The sequence below is a fragment of the Cryptomeria japonica genome, chromosome 1, assembly GCF_030272615.1.
Source record: "Cryptomeria japonica chromosome 1, Sugi_1.0, whole genome shotgun sequence".
Taxonomy (NCBI): Eukaryota; Viridiplantae; Streptophyta; class Pinopsida; order Cupressales; family Cupressaceae; genus Cryptomeria; species Cryptomeria japonica.
In genome coordinates this window covers 497,400,845-497,424,816 of record NC_081405.1, presented here as the reverse complement: position 1 = coordinate 497,424,816, position 23,972 = coordinate 497,400,845, and positions in this window count along the sequence as shown.

Below are 23,972 nucleotides of genomic sequence, written 5' to 3'. Positions count from 1 at the left end.
GAGCGAGTAGTGATCGAGAAACCTATTTGGCATAGTTTCACGTACACATTCTTGATATGGTAGCTGACTGAGAAGCAGAATATGGTAGAGTTACAGAGCAGTTACAGTAAGACTTTTTGCACTTAACTAGAACTCATCCAAGCATATTTTGATGTTATTTTGGAGTTCAATCATTGTCGTTATCATTGTAAAAGATCTGTAAGTTAGTGATATTTCCATATTGTAATTGAACCTTTGGTTCTAGGCAGTGTGCCTGAATACAAGTGCACTCCCCTTTTGTAATATTTATGTACTCTTGATCACAGTATATGAATATTGTGGGTTCCAACCCCACTGTGGTTTTTCACTTTTTAGGTTTTTACGTAAAAATCCTAATGTTATGATTCTATGGTTGAATATTTTATGTTCCTGCATTTTACTTTCTTTCATTTGCTTCTAGTGGTCTAAAAAATAAGTTTGAAAATTTATCATCCAGTAGAACACTGATTCACCCCTCTTAGTGTTCCTTGATTCCAAAAAAAAATGATAGATGCAGGTGTGCAGGTAGTCTTTTCTGATGCATGATGTAAAATGATTAAGGGTTCTATGGTGATTGCTAGAGGTGTCAGGTTTGACACTTTGTATAAGCTAGAGGCATACACTGTTGAGTGTAATAGCACTTCTACAAAAAGTAACTTATCGATACTTTGTCAGAAGATTTGAGGGTTTCACCTCTAGTGAATGGACATGGCTTTTGGGTACCTAAGGGTGATCTTTCTCTAAAGAAAAGTTACCTGTAGAGAAAACTATTTTTTGGCACCAGAGACTTGGCCACATTGGAGAAAAGGGTCTAAGGACCTTGAAAAACAAAAACCTTGTCGAAGGTTTGAATGATTGTAATCTTTGCTTTGATTTTTGTGAGTATTTCATTTATGGAAAACAAAATGGCATTCAATTTTACTTGAGTTCTCATAAGGTGTTTTGGATCTTTTTCATTCTAATGTGTTTGGTCCTATAGATGTTCCTTCCATTGGAAAATCTGCATATTATGTTTCATTTATTGATGATTTTAGTAGGACATGGGTATATTTTTTAAAGAGTAAATCTGAATTTTTTAGTTGTTTTTAACAACTTAAAGCAATAATTGATTTGCGGACTGGAAAGAAAGTTAAATGTTTCATGATTGATATTCGTGGTGAATTTTGTTCTAATAATTTTTATAGATTATGTAAAGACTGTGGCATTAATAGATAGAAGACAACTCCATATTCTCCATAGTAGAATAAATTTTCAAAAAGAATGAACATGACACTGATGGAGAAGGCTAGGAGTATGCTACTTGATTAATACGTCTCCGACATCAGCTCTTGTTGATAAAATGCCTATGGAAGCTTGGTTCAATCACAAGTCTTCATTGAGACATCTTAGAGTTTTTGGTTGCAAGGCATATACTATTGGATATGGTTATTCATTTATGCCACTAGGATATGTTTGTTTCATTGATGTCAACATATTCCTATGATTTATTTTGGTGTGATTGGGAAGATTTTTTGATTCGGTTTTGTAGTTTGGTTTTGCTGATCACCATTTTGCAGAGGTTGATATTTCCTTTGGTATATTTTGGTGTGATCATATCTTGTGCTGAGACTTTGGGATATTGTTTTGGTTGGTCTTTTGTATCTTTATTTCAGATGGTTCATGATTTGGTACTCTACAGGTTATCCTTCTTCATGACAATTGCTAATTGGTTGTGTTCTTGAGCTTCTAGACGTTGACAAATGAAGATTTGAAGTCGTATTAGTGCAATTGTTCCTGATGATTCTAAAGTGCTTGTTGGTGTTTCCTAATCATGTCCTATTGTTTTTGGCAATCCACATTGATCGTTGTGCGATTTTTTGGTTGTTTTTATCAACCAATATTGATTTTCGTGTTATGCAGTATTTCAAGTGGTGTAGCGTGTTGAGGTTGATCTTGGCATGATTTCCAATGGAGTTGATCATTTGGGAATTTGAATTAGGTCCACGTTATGATATGTAAATCATTATATTTATCCAATGATCGATATTCATATCATGTGATATAATTTTATAATTATGAGTTGAGGGTTGAGGGTTTAGCCAACCTTGTTATCAAGGTTGATGATTTTTATATTTAGGTGAGTTATTCATGTTATTTGTGTGTAAATGTTGAGCCTACATTATCAAAGAGTGGTGTATGTGTGAAAAAGTGATTTATCATTTAGTTTTTAGGTTGAGGTGAGATTGGTGTTGCCGAGTAGACAACTGTGCTTAATCAGAACTGTAATCAGGCATTTGGAGATGCTATTTTTTTAGTTAATTTCTTCAGGATTTTAGTCTAAAGCTTGTTGTAAGTCAATGAGACTTCCTTGAGGGTTGTAGCCTTCTAGGAAAATATATTTTGAGAAGTGAGCCTAAATGCATGTGCATTCCCCATTGTAATACTTTTACATACTACTTTAGAGTATCATATTATTGTTGGTAGGTTCCCACCATGGTTTTTCCCTTAACCGCGTTTTGCACGTCAAAAATATTAGTGTTGTGTGTTGTATTGTTAATTTGCTTATCTGTTTATTGCTGTAGTTTTTTAGATCTGTTGTTGTGCTTAAATTTTTCTATTCTGGTGAAGACTGATTCACCCCCCACCCTCCCTCTTAGTCTTTCTTCTTTATTGTTGCTAACAATTGGTATCAGAGCTAGATCCTCTAGTAGAAGCTTAATCGCTTGAGGAGATCTGGGATGGAAACTCAAGGTATTCTCTTTAAGAAGGACAGTCTGAGGTTTTATGGAAGCAACTATACTATATGGAAGAACCAGTGGGAAGTGCACTTCAAATGTCTTGGAGAAGATTACTGAAAGATTACAAAGAATCCCTATGTTGTTCCTTAGAATGGACCATCTACTCCTGATGAAGTTAAGGAAGCATAATACAATATTAGAGTGAAGGAAGCATTTCTTAGTGCCCTAAATAATTCAAAGATGATAAATATTATGGGACTTCAAACTACACATGAAATCTAGGAGAAGATTGAGATCCTGTATGAAGGAGATAAACAGGTGAAAGTTATAGAGTTTGAAAGGAAAATATGACATTGAAGATGGGAGATGATGAGAACATACATTATTTTATGGCTAAGGCGAATGACCTTGTTCTAGGTATCCGATGTGTTGGTGGAAGCATTAAGGAAGATGAAATTGTTGATAAGGTGTTGAGATCTTTGCCTCCTGCATATAAACATAAGGTTGCTTCTATTGATGAGATATGAAGTGTGACTATAGTAACAAGAGATGTGTTGGTTGGAAAGCTTGCTTCTTTTGAGATGAGTGAGTGCGGAGAATCTCATGGAAAGTCTGAGACAACCTTTAGAGCATCTGCATTTGTATCCAGTAAGAAGAAGTATGATCCTGATGAGTGCGGAATATCCAGATATGAGAGAGAGAGAGAAAAGAGATTGAAGAGCAAGAAAGAGAGCTTGATGAGCTTGAAGCATTGATTGCCTGAAGATTGCCTAAAGGTGTCGGTAAGTATGATGGAAAGTTGCCTTTGAAATGTTTCTATTGTATTAAGATAGGGCATTTTTCTTCTAGATGCCTGGAGAGAATGACTAAGTATGACATGCATGATAAGTTTGATCAGAATGATAGGAATGATAGATATGAGAAGCATGGGAAGTATGATAAGCCTTATAAGTCTAACCAAAATTTTAGGAACCAGAAGAACTATTATTATGTTGTTGATGAAGGTGTTACAAATGATGAATTAGAAGGATATGATGTTGTGTTTATTTCCATTAAAGAAGATAGACTTGTACCTATAGATTCCACTAGTTGTTCTATTGAAGAAAAAGATTTGGAAGCTAAGGTATAAGAAAAGGATGAATGGTTGATCGACAATGGTTTTTCACATCATATGACCGGTGATAAAAGAAAATTTGTGAGCATGGAAAGTTATGATGGTGGAATAGTTAGATTTGGAGATGACAAAGCCTGCACAATCTATGGGAAAGGTTCTATTTCTTTTGATGGTAAGCATAACACTGATGATGTCTTGTATGTTGAAGGTTTGAAGCATAATCTTTTGAGTGTTGGACAAATGGTTGATAAGGGTTATGATCTACAATTCAAGGATGGTAAATGCAAGATCTTCAATGCCTCTGGTATAGAGATTGCATTTGGGACTAAGACTAAAGGTAACATTTTTCATTTGAATGTTGGTGAGAAAAGTTGTCTAATTGCTAAGATAGATGAGAGTTGGTTGTGGCATAGGAGAATGTGTCATGTAAACTTTGATTTAATGATTAAGATATGTTCTACACAAGTTGTTAGAGATCTGCCTAAGATTGTTAAGGCTGCTAATCTGGTATGTAAGGAATGTTAGTTGGGTAAGAAAACAAAAATTTATTTCAAGACCAAACAATATACATCTGATGGACTGCTAGATCTTGTGCATACTGACCAATGTGGGCCTACAAATTTTAGAAGTGTGCAGGGTGATAGATATTTTATGCTACTAATTGATGATTATTTCAGGATGATGTGGGTTGTCTTTTTGAAGGAGAAATTAGAAGCATTGGACAAATTCAAGATATTCAAAGATAAGGTGGAAACTGAGTCCAGATTGAAGGTGAAATGTTTGAGATCTGATAGAGGTGGAGAATTTTGTTCTGGTGAGTTCAACTCATTTGCTAAGATGCATGGAATAAGAAGACAATTATCTGCTCCTAGAACCCCTCAACAAAATGGAGTTGTTGAGAGGAAGAACAAAACTATTTTGGATGCTGCAAGGACTATGCCAATTGAAGGAAATGTTTTGAAGGTCTACTGGAGAGAAGCCATTAGCACTACTAGTTACACATTCAATAGAGTTCACATCAAAGTTGATACCGGTAAGACCCCTTATGAGCTATGGTTTGGTCATGTTCCTAGTGTAAGATATTTAAAATTATTTCGTAGCAAATGTTATATCAAGAGAGATGAGGATATAGGAAATTTTGATGCTAGAAGTGATGAAGGTATCTTCTTGGGATATTCAAATAAGAGACAAGCCTACTAGTGCTATGATAAGAGACTAAGAAAGATAGTAGAAAGTGAAAATGTAAAGGAGGATGAGAACCTTGGTAAGGAGATCAGAGCATGCAGTTATGATGATGGTCAACATGTTGTTTTGGCTCCTGTTCAACTTGAAGAACCTAAGCAGAATGATCTGATAGAGACTGTTAATCCAGATCTTGCTACTATCGGTGAAGAAGTACAAGAACCTGAGAACCTAAACAAACAGAAGACTCTGAGGTATGTAAGATTGAATCATTTGGAAAATAAAGTTATTGGTGATAAGAATGAAGGTGTGATGAATAAAAGAAGGTTAGCTGCTGAAGAAGTATGTTTGATTTCTAAAGTTGAACCTAAAGATGTTGTTGAAGCTTGTAAAGATTAAAATTGGATGAGAGATATGGAAGAAGAACTACATCAGATTGAAAATAATAATACTTGGGAAATTCTGCCTAGACCTAAGGATAAGAATGTTATTGGTACTAAATGGGTATTCAAAAACAAATTGAATGAAGCTAGTGAAGTTGTCATAAATAAAGCTAGATTGGTCTACAAAGGATACTCACAACAAGAAGGAATTGATTATGAGGAGACTTTTGCTCCAGTTGCCAGACTTGAAGCTATTAGACTGGTGCTTTCTTATGATGCTTATAGAGAGTTTAAAGTATATCAGATGGATATCAAATTGGCCTTTTGAATGGTGATCTAGAGGAAGAAGTTTACATTGAACAAACTGATGGATTTTCACTATCAAATTATGGAGACATGGTATGTAAATTGAAGAAATCCCTTTATGGATTGAAACAAGCTCCTAGAGCCTGGTATGCTAGACTAGACAAATACTGGATAAAATTGGGATTTACTAAAGGCGTTGCTGATAGTAATCTGTATTTCAAGATTGAAAATGGTAACATCCTGATTGTTGATGTCTTTGTTGATGATATTATTTTGGGTGGTGATGATGACTTGAGCATGAAGTTTTACGATGATATGCAAAAAAAATTTGAGACATCTATGATTGGGGAGATGAAATTCTTCTTAGGTTTGCAGATTGCACAAACAAGAAAAGGTATATTCATATCTAAAACTAAGTATGTGAAGGAATTACTGAAGAAGTTTGGGTTAGATGACTCAAAACCAGCTGGAACTCCTATGGTGACTAGTTGTAAATTGTCTAAAAATGATGAATCTCTAAAAGCTAATCAAATTGTGTACATATCTATGGTTGGTGGACTGCTATATCTTACTCAGACTAGGCCTAACATTATGCATGTTGTGTGTATGGATGCTAGATATCAAGATGATGTGAAGGAGAGTCATGTCACTTCTATTAAGAGGATATTCAAATATCTAAAGGGAACTGTGGATTATGGTTTATGGTACTTGAGGAATGATGATTTCATGTTGTGTGCCTATACTGATGCTGATTGGGCTGGTGATGTAGATGACCAAAAGAGCACTACTAGTGGAGAATTATTTTTGGGTAATAGGTTGGTTTCATGGGCTAGCAAGAAAAAAGATTTAGTGTCCTTATCTACTGCTAAAGCTGAGTACATTGGTGCTGCTAGTAATTGAACTCAGGTAGTTTGGATGAAGCAAATATTGAAAGATATCAAATTCATCCATGATGAGCCTACTATTATTTACTAAGATAATTCCAGTGCTATCAACATGTCAAAGAATCTAGTGCAACATTCAAAAACTAAGCATATATCAATCAAATATCATTACTTGAGAGAACAAGTCAATAAGGAGAAGGTGAAGCTCGAGTATGTATCTACAAAGGAGCAAATAGCTGATATTTTCACTAAGCCTTTGCCTACAGATACATTTGTCTATTTGAGAGACAAGCCAAGGGTATCCACCCCTCCTAATGAGAACTAGATTCATTGAGTGGTATTGATCCGATGGATTTCAAAGCTTTATCTTTTTATCTAGATTGGTGAGTTGGTGTTGCTCCTCTGCTGGAATAGTCTGTGTTTTGGGGAGAGAGATTCATGTTTCTATTTTTGGAGAGAGTTTGGTTATCTATTTTGAGATCTTTGGCATTTCTATCAAAGGGGGAGAAAGATCATGTGAAAAACTTCTTTATCTGTCTTTCTCTTATGGGGAGTTTGTTGGTGATATCTTCTTTATTTGCATTGACTATTTTTCACATTCATATGTTGCCATCAATGCCAAAGGGGGAGATTGTTGGATATGGTTGTTCATTTCTTCTACTAGGATATGTTGTTTTCATTGATGTCAACATATTCCTATGTGTTATTCTGGTGTGATTGGGAAGATTTTCTGATCTGATTTTGTAGTTTGGTTTAGCTGATGACTTTTTTGCAGAGGTTGATATTTCCTTCGGTATATTCTGGTGTGATCAAATATTATGCTAAGACTTTGGGATATTGTTTTGGTTGGTCTTTTATATCTTCATTTCAAATGGTTCATGATGTTGGCTTTATGTGAACCGGTATGAGGACATGATGATATTATATGTTGTCATTGATGTCAATATGCTGAAGAAGAGAGAATCGATATGTTACCAAGAACTGGTATATGTGAGAACCGGTATAACATTGTGAACCGGTATATGTGCCAAAGTGAAGCAATGTGTTTGTTCAAGGTGAACTGGCATGTGGTTATGAGAACTAGTACATGGAAGCTTTGTATGACTACCAGTTCGTAGTCTCAACTTTAGGGTTTTTGGTTGAAGTGCTTCAAGCCTGTGTGACTCAACCAATGACTTTATGTGATGAATTAGCATTGTAATGAAGAACAGATCATGTTGCCACATCAGCCTTGTGCACGTGAAGGATCTTGCATGAAGGAGACTGTTCCTATCTACCTCGGGAATGTGCAATATCTGTAAATGGTGAAAACATGTGATGGGTTATCAGCCGCCATGAAAGCGGTGGAAAATGAATGATGGAGAACATCTTGAGATTGGTTCAAGACTGTTACATTTAATGCAATATGCTCAATAGTTAGGATTGAACCATTTGAATTGCTTAACCTAACAGGTTTAGGGTTTAGGGTTTATGCTACCGACCTATCTGTTTCCTATAAGGTCGATGTTGTGTTTCTTTCTGAGGTTGTTGGCAAAAGTTGTGTGTGTGTATCCAAGTGAAGGGATACGTGATTCTTACCAGACCAGAGGAGAGAAGTGATACCTGTAGTGTGTAAATGCAGAAGGTGAAGAGGAGCTAAAGCATATCTGCATTGGCATTGAGTGTTGTTACTAGATCATTGTAATACCTGTTGATCTCTAACCACTTCAACAGTTGGGAAATCCCTTAACAGGTTAGCTTTAACTGGCTTACTATAAATCCTTTAATAGGGTGACTCAAAACCATTGAGTTCTTGAAATCCTCTAACAAGGTAACTTTTAATAGGGTTTAACCCTTAACCGGGTATTCTAGCCATCCCTTAACCAGGTGATCCCTAACAGGATCGGTTCCTAACAAAACCTATTGTATCAGTATTTAACTAGACAAGGCTCCTAATAGAGCGAACTTCTAAAGAGTTCAAAAACAACTTGTGGGTATTCATCCCCACTGTGGTTTTTCCCAGTTGGGTTTCCATGTGAAAAATCTGTGTGTCATGTGTGGTGTTATTCATGTGATGGTTTAAGCGATTTGTGTCTGAAGGTAAATCATGTTGATCTAGCTGTTTATATATCTTTGATGATAGATTACCTATTCATGCACTAGGGTGAAATGGAAATATATTAGATTGTATGAAAAGATAAGTGTCAACCGGTTTATGCTTGTCTCAGTTATTCTGGGTTTTGCCAGTTGTACTTTGTTTAAGACCGGTGTTACTATTTGTCTGCCAAAGCACAATGTCTACTGACAAACCAGTTTAGGATTGTGTTTTTGTCTGTACTGATTCACCCCCCCCCTCTGAGTACCGGTTTGGTACTATCCATTCATCATTGAGTTATCACATGATTTGGTACTCTACAAGTTATCCTTCTTCGTGACAGTTGTTGATTGGTTGTGTTCTTGAGCTTCTAGCCGTTGACAGATGAGGATTTGAAAAGTTGTGTTGGTACAACTATTCCTGATGATTCTAATATTCTTGTTGGTGTTCCCTAGTCATGTCCTATTTGTTTTTGTGATCTGCATTGATCATTGTGCAAGTTTTTAGTGGCTTTTATCAACCGGTATTGATTTTCATGTTATGCGGTATTTCTGGTGGTGTAGCGTGTTGCGGTTGATCTTGCCATGATTTCAGATGGATTTTATCATTTGGGAATTTGAATTAGGTCCATGTTATTCTATTTAAATCATTATATTGGTCCCGTGGTCGATCTTTTCATGTGATGTAATTTTGTAATTGTGAGTTGAGGGTTGAGGGTTTAGCCAACCTTGTTATCAAGGTTGATGATTTGCATATATAGGTGAGTTATTCATGTTATTTGTGTGTCGGTGTTGATTCTACATTATCAAAGAGTGGTTTATGTGCAAACAAGTGATTTATCATTTGGTGTTGAGGTTGAGGTGAGATTGGTGTTTCCGAGAAGACAACTATGCTTAACCAGAATTGTAATCAGGCATTTGGAGATGCTATTCTTCTAGTTCATTTCTTCAGGATTGTAGTCTGAAGCTTGTTTTTAGTCAGTGAGACTTCTCTGAGGGTTGTAGCCTTCTAGGCAAATATCTTTTGAGCAGTGAGCTCTAGGAAGTGAGCCTAAATGCATGTGCATTCCCCATTGTAATATTTTCATATACTATTGTAGAGTATCATCTTACTTTGGGTAGGTTCCCACCATGGTTTTTCCCTTAATTGGGTTTTCCATGTCAAAAATCTTGGTGTTGTGTGTTGTGTTGTGTTGTTAATTTTCTTATCTGTTTATTGCTGCAGTTTTTTAGATCTATTGTTGTGCTTAAAGTTTTATATTCAGGTGAAGATTGATTCACTCTCCCCCCTCTTAGTCTTTCTTCTTTGCTGCTGCTAACATATACACATGTGCTAAAGGAGAAATAAACAAATTTGGAGAAAACGGTTGTGAAATGTATCCATCGGTTATAGTTATGGTGTGAAAGGATACAAACTTTGGGATCCTATTTTGTAAAAGGTAATTCATAGTAGAAGTGTTATTTTTAAAGAAATTAAGTCTTCTTCTGTTACATTGTAGCCAGAGCAGACTAAACAAGAAGATGTGATTCAATTCCTTTCTATGTATGAAAGAGTTGAATTGAAACCACTTGATAGGCAAGAAGTTGAGGAGAGCTCATCTAGCTCTGAATCTTCAGAAGAGGAGGAAGAACCTCCAACTCAGCTTGTTCAAAGGTCTACAAGACATAGAAAACCATGTGAAAGGTATTCACCCAATGATTGGAGATGTATTTTTTCTTTGAATACTAATATGGATGAACCTAGATCTGTAAAAGAGGCATTATGTATGAGTGATGCACAATCCTAGAAAATTGATATGGAAGAAGAAATGATAGCTTTGAAAAATAATGACACATGGAATCTTGTACCATTGCTTGAAGGACAAAAATCTATTGGTTGTAAATGGGTGTTTAAGAAAAAGATTGGTTCATATGGAGGCATTGAGAAGTATAAAGCAAGATTGGTTGTAAAAGGCTACTCTTAGGTTGAGGGTGTTGATTATGGTGAGATATTTTCTCCTATTACAAAAATGACATCCATTAGATTTTTTCTTTCTATTGTTGCTGCTTATGATTTAGAGGTTGAGAAAATTGATGTGAAAATTACTTTTCTTCATGGTGATTTGGAGGAAGATATTTATATGACACAACCAAAGCACTATGTGGTAAAAAGTAAAAGTAATTTGGTCTATAAATTAAAGAAATCTCTATATTGCCTCAAACAAAGTCCTAGGATGTGGTACTAGAAATTTGACACATCTGTGTTGAGTTTGGGATTTGAACGTTCTAAATTAGATCATTGTCTTTATTTTAAATCTGATGGTGATCATTTCCTATACATTTCATTATATGTTGATGATATGTTATTCATTAGTAAAGGGAAAAGTATGATTTTGCAACTAAAGTCTCAGCTTGCTGCTGAATTTGAAATCATAGATCTTAGTGTAGTGAAACACATTCTTGGGATGGAAATTAGAAGAGATAGAGTGAACATGAAGATATGGCTAGGTTAGAGTAAGTATGTGAATTTAGTTTTATGAAGATTCAACATGCATGATTGTATACCATTATGTGTTCCCTTCACAGTTGAATGAAATTATCTATTTCAGATTGTCCTACATCTCCATCGGAGATGTAAGACATGAGTAGAGTGCATTACCAAAGTGAAGTTGGAATTTTGATGTATGATGTGGTCTATAATAGACCAAACATTGCCTAAGCAATGGGAGTTTTTTCTAGATATATGTTTAATCCTGGTAGAGTTCATTGGGATGCATTCAAAAGAGTCTTTAGATATTTGAAGGGTACCTCAGAGTATTCTTTGTGTTATCATAGTAATTTGGTTGGAGATGTGATTTCCCTTGATATTCATGGTTATGTGGATTCAAATTGGGTAGGTGATATTGATAGCTAAAGATTCACCAGTTCTTATGTGTTTACTTTATTTGGTGGTGCAATTAGTTGTATGAGTAAGCAATAGGTTGTGGTTGTTTTGTCCACTACAGAAGCAAAGTATATGGTAGCTACTCATGGTTGTAAATAATTCATTTGTCTTAAGAGACTATGTTCAAATATTGGAATGAAACAAGGTGCAGTAATAGTTTATTGTGATAGTTAGAGTGCAATCTACCTAGCTAAGATCCCAACATTTCATGCCTAGACCAAGCACATTGATGTTTATTATCATTTTGTTAGAGATATGGTTGAAGATGGCAGGGTGAAGTTGGTTAAGGCAGAGACTTTGATGAATGTTGTAGATTCTTTAACTAAAGTTGTGAGCATAGATATGTTTAGATGGTGTTCAGAGTCTATGGGCCTCATGACCCATAGTAATTAATTTATTGTGTAGATACTCCCTTTGCTCCTGCAAGGTGTTCAACAAGTGGGAGAATGTTGGGAAAATGGTGTCTCAATGTTGTACATGAGGTTGTACTATTTAAAATAAAAAAAAATTTAGCACAAAATGGTGTGAAATTCTCCCCAAAGCTTTGGATTGTCTAGATAAGCATGCTGGCAAATTTTCATCACAAGATCATAGCTAGTTTTGAAGATATTAAAGTCTCCATTTTTGGAGGGTACAATGAAAGGTTTAAATTTAATTTTGAGGACTTTATACCCTCCAAAATTCCCTAAAAAAGTGTGCATAACTAGAATAGTTTGTTATGAGGTGATAGAGAACTTCACAAGCTTTCTGGTGCATCAAACAGTTCATCAATCAGACACCCGATTCACAAGTTATGGCCTCCGAAAGTTTGGAATCTTGAAATAAGAAATATAAAATGTATAAGACACATAAATGAGTTGTAAAAGGGAGTAACATGTGTTGATGTGTGTTTTGACATGTCGTAGGGCATCTAGAATGGAGATAAGGTTGGGTCTACTTTATTGGTTGGTTTTAGCCCATGGTTTTGTAATACCATTTGACGGTTTCTTTTATTGTATCTCCTATATATGAGGTGCATGAGATAGAGATTGTGTGTAAGAGTCTTATGGTTATTGAGTTACCTCTAAATCTATGATTAGTGGTACTTCTATGAAGAGATTTCTCTACAAGTATATTGTAATATGTTATTGATTGCTAAATAATATATTGAGTTGCTTTTGGAGTGTGGGGTTTTTCTCCGGAAAGGGTTTTCCCCATGTAAATCATTGTGCTATGGTATGAATGGTATTTATGATTGTTTCAGTTAAATTTATGTAGCTATTGTAATGATTTATAAAAAAACATTTATTATCCTTCTCTCAAGGTTAGTGTAGGAAGTTGTTCTGCTACTTAACTTCCTTACAATATCGTTGGTCTAGCATGACTGTGTTAGAGATATTATCTGGTAATTAAAGGTTTGTGCTTACGTCATTGATAAGACACTTTTTGGTTGCAAAATGCTAGAAGAAATTGGTAAGTTGAATTTGGGAATTAAAGATCATTTTTTTCATTATGCAAGAGATATTTTTTTGAGCAGGAGAGAAAATTAATAGAGCGTAAAGAAGAAAAGAAGAGCAAGCATGGAATCAAAGATGATTGTCACAGAATCAAGCAGTAGAAGTTTTTAGTTGGTGGAAAAGGTTCAATTAGATGAATTTGACTAAGAGAAGATCATAAAAATGGAAAGGAATCTTAGTGAGGTAGATTTGTAGAAGGTTAAAGAGCTAAGTCACAAAGGAATGGACTTATGGAGTGAGTTTTCATAATTTGACAATGAAGATGTAATCAAGTTAATTTTGAGTTGCATGTAGAATGAATGTATCATGTTGGATAAACCCTATCCAATCATAAAGGAAATTATTTTGGTTGTTACTGGCCTATGCAATAGTGGTAGTGTATCAGTTAAGAAGATAGTGAAGAACAAGGAGGTTGAAAGCCTAACTGGTGTAAAAGGTGATCAAAGGGCATTGTTGATCAGGAAAATCATTCATCATGTTGTGAAGTATGTAGAATATGGAATTTCCTATAAGATTTATTTCAGAAACAAAAAAAGGTTCAACTTCAGCTATTGCAATATATGTTGTGCATAAATTTTTTGTGGAAGATGGTATGTTCGATTTGTGTGAATTATTAATGGATCAATTGTTGGAAAATATCAAAATGACAAATGATCAAGGTTACCACTTCCGGTTTGGATAATTTATTGTTTGTTTGGCTATGTATTGTCTAGGATCTCTTTCGGCTAAGGAGAATGTGATATGAGAATTTGAAGTCCCAGTTGCTAGGCAAATATTTCAATATTTGAATGAATTGGATAATAAGGAAGATGCATGTAATTCCTATTTCAGATAATTTCTAGATATGTAGAGTATTGGTCCGGTATCCCCTGGTACTAATTCAACTAAGGAAGGTTCTTCCTCTGAAAAGGGAAAAAGTAAAGAGATAGTGCCTTCTAGTTCTTTCCAATCTAAGAAGCAAAAGAAGGATTAGAAAGAAGAAGATATTGTTGAAATTGAAGATCCAGAATACCCTATGGCTAAGGGAGTAGTTGTTGTAGAGTAGAAAGTGAAAGCATCTGAATTTGACGATGAGTCTAATTTGCTAGAGATTATTGGTAGAACCGGATGGAATAAAGAAGGTTGGGAAGATGTGGCTGACTTTTGTTGAGGCAGATATAATTGAGAATGTCTTGATAAATTATTTACTCCTAAAAAATATCAAGATTGAAGATGTTAGTGATGTTCTTTTAGAATATTTATCTGAGATAGTCAAAGAGAAATCGATTGAGCAACTTGTTAGTATAGATGATTCAAAAGAAAAAGATGATAATCTGCAGAGTATATTGGAGAAGTGCAATGACGCACATAGGGCCTTATCCAAATTTATAAATGAAATGAGAGATTGTATCAATAGCGCTAGCAAGGTTTATAACTATTGTTTTCATGGACAACTAATGTAGTGAAGCATACAACTAAGATTGATGTTGTTGAGGAAGAACTGTGTTCTTTGGGTAAGTCATTTGATTTTCTGGGTGACAAGGATGGAGAGTAGAGTAAAAAGGTAAATTTCCTTTAAGTTGAATTTTTAATGTTGCAAAGGTGAAGAGAAGATTTTGTGAGTGTTTTCTACAAAGTCAAGGAAATTGTTGAAGCTAAGCTAGAGCACTTTTCTATATTTCTTGGTCATGCAGTTCAGTATGAGTAGAATCCATCTGCTCCGAACAATTTTTCTCATGCTCTTGACCTTTTACTAGAATGTAAGAGTTTATCTGTTAGCATTGAGTTGGTTGTTCACTCTTGGAATATTCTTCTTCTAGAACTTAAGGAGAAGTATAAACATATATTTTAGAAGAAGAGTAGTTGAAAATCATTTTGGGTTGGTATGCAATTTGGATATTCTTTTTGCAGCTGAAAGCATTCATTTCTTTTTCTTTTTCTTTCTTTTATTTTCATCAAAGGCATCCTTTGTCCTTGATGTCAAAGGGGGAGAAAAGTAAATGAAATGGGAGAAAGGTAATAGAGTAGGAGAAATAAGGAGATATATGAGTAAGGGGGAATCATATGTAGATATGCTTCTGAGTTCATTCTTTTTGAGATTTTTTTCCATTAATGACAAAGGAGGAGATTGTTGGATTTGTGTAAAATATATTGTCATTGATGTCAAACTCGATAATCCAGTTAGGACCAGTTAGCATACCAAATCCAATGTATGTTCTTGGAAGTAGTTTTGGTATTCCAGATAGGTATGAATGCGATATAAAGCAGTAAGGCATAAATCATCTACTAGAGTCATTTCTTGAAGATCCTCATCTCTGAAATCCTATGTTGTGCTTATCTTGGTTGGTATCTTGTTCTAATATCGACTGTATGAGGTTAGGTATCAATGGCATAAATTATATCAATCATATTAGTTATAACAGTTGTATTGGTTGTATCATTCTCTATCTTAAAGTTGTGAGTTATCATGCTTTGAGTTTGTGCTTATGGGTCCAGTAGACCCCCTGTTTTATCCCAGTAATTAAGGCGTACATTTGAGTAAATGAATCATGCGAAGGAAGCGCATAGGAGATCAAGTGAAGGATGAATTTTTTATCATACTTTTGGTCAAGGCTTTATTGGATAATGTGTTGATTTGAGTAAGCATATTCGTATTGTAAATAATTTGTGTTTGGCCAACATATTATTGTTGGGATCTAAGAACACTGAGAGGGGGGGTGAATCAGTGTTCTGCCGATATGAACATTTTTTATCCTCTTATACAATGCATATATAAACTGGTAAACAAATAAACATATAACAAGAAGAAAATAAACCATCCACATAAATGAACACCATTACACACATAATTTACATGTGGAAAAACTCAATGAGGAAAAACCATGGTGGGATTTGTGACCCAAAATATCAGTTCACTGGCCATATGAAAATATATTACATATAATAGGGGCCTTCACATGCAGGAAGGTGCATTTACTAGAGCATATTGCTCTTCACTAAAGAGCCTCATTGACTATAAGCTTTCTGCTAAAGTAAATTACTGAAAAATGAACTCAAGAATGCATCTGCTATGCCAAATAGAGTTCTGGTTCTAGCTCTGCTCTGTACTGGTTCATAAACCATGAACTCCTACCGATATCACTTCTCCTCCAAGAATGATTTCCAAGCTATCTATAGATCATTGCATGATATAACAATCGCATACATATATTTCACATAATACAGTACTGTTATATTCTCCTATATCCTAACATTTCATATGTCTCATATCTTACAAAATAACCTAGCAGACTGACCTATATACCTATTACAAATGATATACCTTATGTCAGCTTACAATACATTTACAAAAGATATTTCATGTAGGCCTTGACAATATTTACAAAATGATTTATTAAGTAAATCCTCCTTGATGTTGGCTTCCAATGAAGTATTGATGTTGGTGCCAGTGTCAGTGTCAGTGTAGCCCTGAATGCTCCAAAGTCGATATCTATCAGCATATGCCTCCAAGTGTTAGTATATGACTTCCATCTGATCTTGTTGGGATTAATGACAATAAAATGAATCAAATGAGTGTCAATTTCCAACAATCTCCCCCTTTTGCATTGATGACAACACTCATGTGAAAAATGGATTCCCTGTCGGTATGCTCTCCCTAAGCAATACACTCCATCTAATCTCCTTCCCATGTGATTTAACTGGTATTCTCTGATATTTTTCACATATATGCATACTCCCCCTTTGACATTAATTCCAAAGATCGGTGAAAGAATTGAAAGAATAAAAGAATACTGTTAGTTTCATTGGAGCTTAATCATCTTCAAGATTTTAGGGTACGCCTTTTGCAATAAAAGAAGATATGTATCCCAACCAGATTTGAAAGAATCAGAAATAGATGCAAGTCCACTTAGTAAGTGGGCAAGTGTTTCCTTCTCTTGGATATCTACCGATGTGGGTTTAGCTATCATGTCCATGCACTCTCTCTTATGAGCACCCAATGAATCTATTCTAGGACTTACCAATCCTCTTATATTTCTTGCTCTTTACATGATTTTATCTCTCTCCTTCTCAAAAGAAAAAATTTAGTTCTCTAAGGAAAAAATTTACCCATCAACAAATGTGGTCAGTGCAGTCAATCCATCAAAAGAGTTAGCAATTTAAGCTATCTTATCATATCACTCCTTCATTCTGCTATCTACATTAGTCGTAATACATTCTATGTTACAACACAGTCTATAGATATTTGTACATTATTTTAAAAAAACCTCAATAAGAATAAGTTTGTCCTCAATTTTCTTCTTCTCTATTTCTATAATCTGATCAAAAGTTGTTCTTTTTGCTGTTGTGAATTTATCCAAAGCCTGTCGGTCTGCAATCTGCCTCAGAGATTGAAAATTGTTTGAGATATTCTCTATTAGAGTCTCAAGCTTGTCGGAAGGGCTTTCTCCATCTTCAATCTAATAGTCAGGTAATAATTCGTGCAACATTGTGACCAATTGATCAATTATTCCATTATCTATAGTACCTTCCTTCAATAATTTATAAGTAGCCATCATCATCAATTAAGTTGGACTCAACTCAGAGACTGATTTCTTCTCAACCTGAGAAGTGTCAATTGCCAAAGCCTTTGTTGGGGAATCAGTTTTACCTGCCGATATGGACTCAAATGCTTTTACCTTTTCCATCTCAACCTCTTTTGCATAGGCTTCCTTGTCGGTGGTGGAGGTGCAGTAGGCTTAGTTGCCTTTCTAACAAGTCTCCTCCTAGGCTCTCCCTTCTTCTGCTCTACTAGTGGTTTTACCACATTCTTCCTTTGTACCCTTCTTAAAGCCAAAGGTTCATTATCCTCAAAATCAAAATCAGAAGTGATAGGGGAAATGTGAACTTGTGGCTTCTTCACTTCTACAGTACCAACCTCTATTGGTTTAGTTTCCTATTTGTATTTTGAGCCTAGGTGTCTATCTTATAGATTACATCTTGTACATATGCAGACATCTTTTCTATTTTCTTCTCTCTTCTCTTCCTATTAAAACTAGTTTTCACTTCAAGAGCCTTCTCCCCCGCTGTACCAAAATGCTCTATTTTATCATCTAATGGGGCATCTAACAACATCTTTGGATAGAGTTCAAAAATGCTATCATCCACCTCATATCCAAGCTCAGTAATCCATATTTTCCTAGGTTCAACTGCTTCCATAAGAGTTTCATCAGTTTTTACCATGAAACAGATATCAATGGAATACTTCTCCACAATGTTCTTTGATATTCTCTCCCTTTGCCTCACGTTTTCTTGAAATACCCCCAAAGTCTCTCATCTTTGCCGGTACCAAGACCGGTGATTGCTTCCTTGATTTGCATACCTACCGGTATGTCATGAGCCCAATGCTTCTTCCATAAACTGGGTAGCTCATTCAGGAAGTAAAGCATTAAACAAACAATCAAGTTTCCATATCTAAAAGTGCTTTTCTTGATTCCTTTCATCTTACCAAGGTTTAACATGAACTCACTCCTCATCCATTCACATAAATCATACTTTACATTGTTCATTGGCATCTGATATACAACATAATTTAATCAGTTGGATTGAGTTACCTTGTAACCTATGATCATGCTTGCAAACTTTATATATGTGTTGGTGATTGTGCTTATCCTCATTGATTTGTTATCAGGAGTAGCACCAGTGAGTTTTTTGACCTCTGTGTTGGAAAATTTCTTGCCAAGTTCTTGTCCAACCTTGGGTAAGATAGTGACTACTTGAATAGCCTCCTCTGTGAACATGTAAGGCCTATCAAGCCAAATAAATTCATTGTGAACCCTACTCAGATTGTATCTGATAACCTCATCTTTGAATTCTAGTATGTACAGAATATCGATTAACCGTAGATCATCAATTGCTTTGTATTCTGGTTTGATGGTTTCAGAGTCTCCCAATATCATAGATTGATACATGCTTTTGATGTCCTCTATGCCCAAATCCTCAAGGATGCAGTGAATGTATGCCCTCGCATCTTGAACATATCTTTCACTATCAGGAACCCTAGAAAATGCTCCTGCAAAGTCTTCATTTTTAGCAATTTCAGGAACCTCCTTAAATACTCGCCTTAACCTATCCTTGACTTTGACAATGGTGGGTTTCACAATAAAAGTAGGAGCTGAAGATCCAAATGCCATTTTGAATAATACTTGAAAGTGAATGCTGATGGATAATTGAGTGCTTCAGATAACTGCTCGAAATCCTTTGCCAATGCTTTTGCTCACTCTTAACTCGCCTTTACTTCACTCCTAATGCCTAAATGCTCGGTGAGTGAAAATGAATTCACTTTCCCTTTTATCAGTGAATAAAACCTAATCTTCTATAATAAATGCTTCACCAAGAATGCTACGAATGTCAGTTTCACAGTTATGTGTCGGGTGAACCTTCATCAATGATGAACACAATTCTCTAGATCTCTTTCAGATATCCTTAAGTATCTTTCGGGGTAGTATGCAAAATTTAGCAATGACTTTGCCAACTCCTAAGGCTTATGCCTCAGTTATCAGTGGAATTTCCTGCCGGTGGAGGACTACCCTATTCTGCTGGTGGAGTTTTCAGTATAGACCCATCTACACTTGGTTCTTCATATTTTCTAACCCATCTCTTGGTGTGATCTTGTTGTATTTCATCTACCATCTATTTTTTTTCTCATTGTCTTTATCATTATTAACCGGCTGAGTCTTTCTTCTACAATACTTAGCAAGATGACCTATTTTGTTCCATGCATACCATGTAACATTGTTAATATGAATTTCTTTGACATTTCTGGTATCATTTCTTGACCTACAATGATTGGAAAAATTTCCAAACATTCCACAAGCATGATATTTAACATTCATTCTGTAATCTTCTGATCTATGACCATATTTCTTGCAATTTGTGCATTGATCGGGAACAAAATTGTAGTTTTGTTTTACTTTAATTCTAAATTGTTTAGCCATATGCCCAAATTTATTTCAACAAAACATCTACCATTGAATTCATAAGCATTAGATTTCCTTACTGGTTTCCTTTGTTCTGATGAGTTCTGCATACTGATTGTCTGATCTTCATTTGCAGTATTGGAGCTTTCACCTTGTACAAACACAAGTCCTCTATAATCATCAGTCTATCTTTGTCTTTTCAATAAGTCATCCAACTATGCAACACTGATCCTAGACTTTTCTTTATACTCACTTGTAGTAGTCAGATCATCTCTCAGAGTAGTTATTTGTCTTTCAAGTTCTTGTTCATTGTTCCAGGAGTGTGCCAAATCAGTTCTCAACAAATTATTCTCATGAGTCAATCTGCCACATTCATCAAATTTTTTCTTTAGAGATATAACAATATTATCTCCCTTCTTCTTTCTATTCTCAATATATTTTGATAACCTCATAGTCAGATCTTGCATTTCATTCTTCATGAGCATGTTTGCTTGACTTAGTTTCTAACATTGTTCCTTAAGAGCATTCTTCTCCTCATCATCCAATTTTTGCAAAAGTTCTTTTCTCTTGGCTTGAGCAGATGATAACATTTCTTGCAGGATAAGAATGAATTCATTTGTAGAATTCAATTCTTCTTGCAATTTCAAGTTCTTCATCCTTTTAGCATCATAATCCTTAAGAGCCATCTCAAGTTGCTTCTCCATAGCCATGTTCAAAGATTCCAGTTTCAGGATCTTCCTCAAGTTGTTAAACTTCTTCTGAGGTACCAAGATCTTATACCAATTGTTGGGATCAAAGAAAACTGAGAGTGGGGGGGTGAATCAATTTTTTGTCGGTATGAACAGTTTTTATCCTTTTATACCATGCATATATAAACCGGTAAATAAATAAACATATAACAAGAATCAAATAAACCATCCACATAAATGAACACCATAACACAGAGAATTTATATGTGGAAAACCTCAATGAGGAAAAACCACGGTGGGATTTGTGACCCACAATATCATTTCATTGGCCATATGAAAAGATATTACATATAATAGGGGCCTACACATGCAGGAAGGCACACTGCCTAGAGCATACTACTCATCACTAAAGAGCCTCATTGACTACAAGCTTTCTGCTAAAGTAAATTACTGAAAATGAACTCAAGAATGCATCTTCTATGCGAAATAGAGTTCCGGTTCTGGCTCTGCTCTGTACCGGTTCATAAACCCTGAACTACTACCGGTATCACTTTTCCTCCAAGAATGATTTCCTAGCTATCTATAGATCATTGCATGATATAACACTCACATACATATATTTTGCATAATATAGTTTTGCTATATTCTCCTATATCCAGACATTTCATATGTCTCATATCTTACAAAATAACCTAGCAGACTAATCCATATACCTATTACAAATGATATGCCTTATGTCGGCTTACAATACATTTACAAAAGATATTCAATTTTGGCCTTGACAATATTTACAAAAAAAATTATTAAGTAAATCCTCCTTGATGTCGGCTTCCAATGAAGTATTGATGTCGGTGTTGGTGTCGATGTAGCCTTGAATGCTCCAAAGTCGGTATCTACCGATATATGCCTCCAAGTGTCAGTATATGACTTCCATCTAATCTTGTTGCCATCAATGACAACAAAATGAATCCAATGAGTGTTAATTACCAACAATTATATTAGTGTATGAGCTTATCGGTATATATATAGATATAGAAGGTGTGTATAAAAAAATAAAATAAGGAAGTGTGTGTGAAGAGTATGAAATAGAAAGAAGAGTAAGTGCAGTATAGAAGAGTAAGAGGTATGCGAATGACATAATTGTGGACATCAAAGCAGATTTAGTGTGAGGAGTATATGAGCCAAAGAGTATATAGAAGAGTCAATGTGTAAATAGTGTTGCAGTAATCCTTTATTGGGTTTTCTGCAATTGATTGGTTTGGCAAAGAAATGCAGTAACCTTACTGAACTTTCTATAGGTGATTGTGGATAGTAGTACAAAGATCCCTTACTAGATCTATTGTAAGTTTTGTGAGTTGTTATCTGAGCTTAATTTGGAACTGACTTCATGCATTTGGAGATGCAACTTGCCTCAGTTTATTTATATCTATTACAGTGAGCATTTCACTAGTAAGTCATTTTTGTAATCTGCCAGTGAGCCACCCTTTTTTTGTAAACCATGTATAACTAGTTATATTATCTTGAGAGCTAACACTCTCTATGGTTTTTCCCATTTGGGTTTTCCACGTATAAAAATTGGTGTTCAATTTATGGTTGTGCTATATGTTTATTTTGCATTTGCTTTTTCATATTGATGAGCTTAATCAATTAAATTGGTATATCAATAAAAGGTTTACAAATTGTGGGAACGTTTTAGTTATTTTGGGAATATTGATTCACCCCCCTCTTAGTTTTATAGTCCATTCAACCAATTCAACAATGTCCAGTACTACCAATCTTTCTATCACTGCACTGATGATAGTCACTAACCTCAAGTGCTAAGCTATCATAATCTCCCATCTAATCTCATAGTCAATGATTCATAGCTCATCCTTACCCACCTCAAACATCCAACACAATGCCTCTGTCCTAGTAGAAGGCTCATGCACAGCTAGCTCCCCATGAATAGGAATCCTAAGTATCTACCAAATGTCCTCCAATGTGATAGTTACCTCTCCTGTCAGTAGATCAAATGAATTGGTCTTTAAGTGCCACAATTCTATTAATGTGGTAATCAATTCCTTGTTTGCTCTTATCTTAAGCATATAAGTGATACACACTAACCCAAAGTGTAATAAGAAATCTCTCTCTCACCTTCGTAGATGATGACAAAGTGATAGACATGAAGGCTGACTCATGAGTCTATAATGTCATGAGATTAACATATAAAATAATGGGGCAAACATTATATTAACCTAACCTATTCCATTATGACCCCTTACCCAATCAGTTATGTCTCAATCCTAATTGATATCTCTAATTGTGTTAACTCGAGTTGCAAACCCTAATTCAGTCCCCTAAGTATTCAATCCCAGTCTATTCAACCTAAACCCTAGGTCAAACCTTAGGTTACCCTAGGTCATCTTAATCAAATCCTAAACCTAAAACATTAATCTAGTTATCAGTTGGCTTAGCCAAATATGCGGTTTCCTTAACCAATTGTGTAGTTTTCTTAACCAACTGCATGGTTTCCTTAATCAACTACACAATTCTAGCCCCCAATTATGTAGATCTATCCACCAACTACACAAGTATTTGCAAATTGCATAGAAAATGCATCCAACAACATAATTCTCAACCCAAACCCCCCAACATGCATAAAAAATGAATAAATTAAACATATAATTGTGTGCTCAAATAAAAAATTGACAAGTGTCATTCAACGTACATATCGTTGTCCCTGCATCCTCTGGTCACTAGTAGGTCCACAAGCACTCACCATGATGATTCTTTTATAGAATTCACACCATCCTTGTCTAGTCCTCCTTACTCCAGAGCTCCAATTCTTCCAAAAAGGAGAGTGCAAATGAGCTCTTTTCAACCTCCCACCCCCTTTTATACCCCTCTTGCATCCCTAAATGGATGTGCATTCCCTCCCCTTTGCATTGGTCATAGTTATTTTCACCTTCCTGATCTTGTATCTTTTTTGTTTTAGCTTCAATTTCACTTTTGTTCACGATTTTGGAATCCTTCCATTATTGGTGACAAATTAACCTCTTTTCCAGTTTTTTTAGTCAATTTCTCGAGGGGACACACTTGTAACCTATCATGCCTGGGGCATGTTTTAATGTAATTTTTTATTCATTTATTCTTTGAAACAATGTTTAAATAACATTGTCTCAAAGAGGGGAAAAATGTAGACACTAAAATTTGGTGAACACATGTGTTCTTCATTTGTAACCTAATTGCGCGTATAGTCTTCATTATACATGA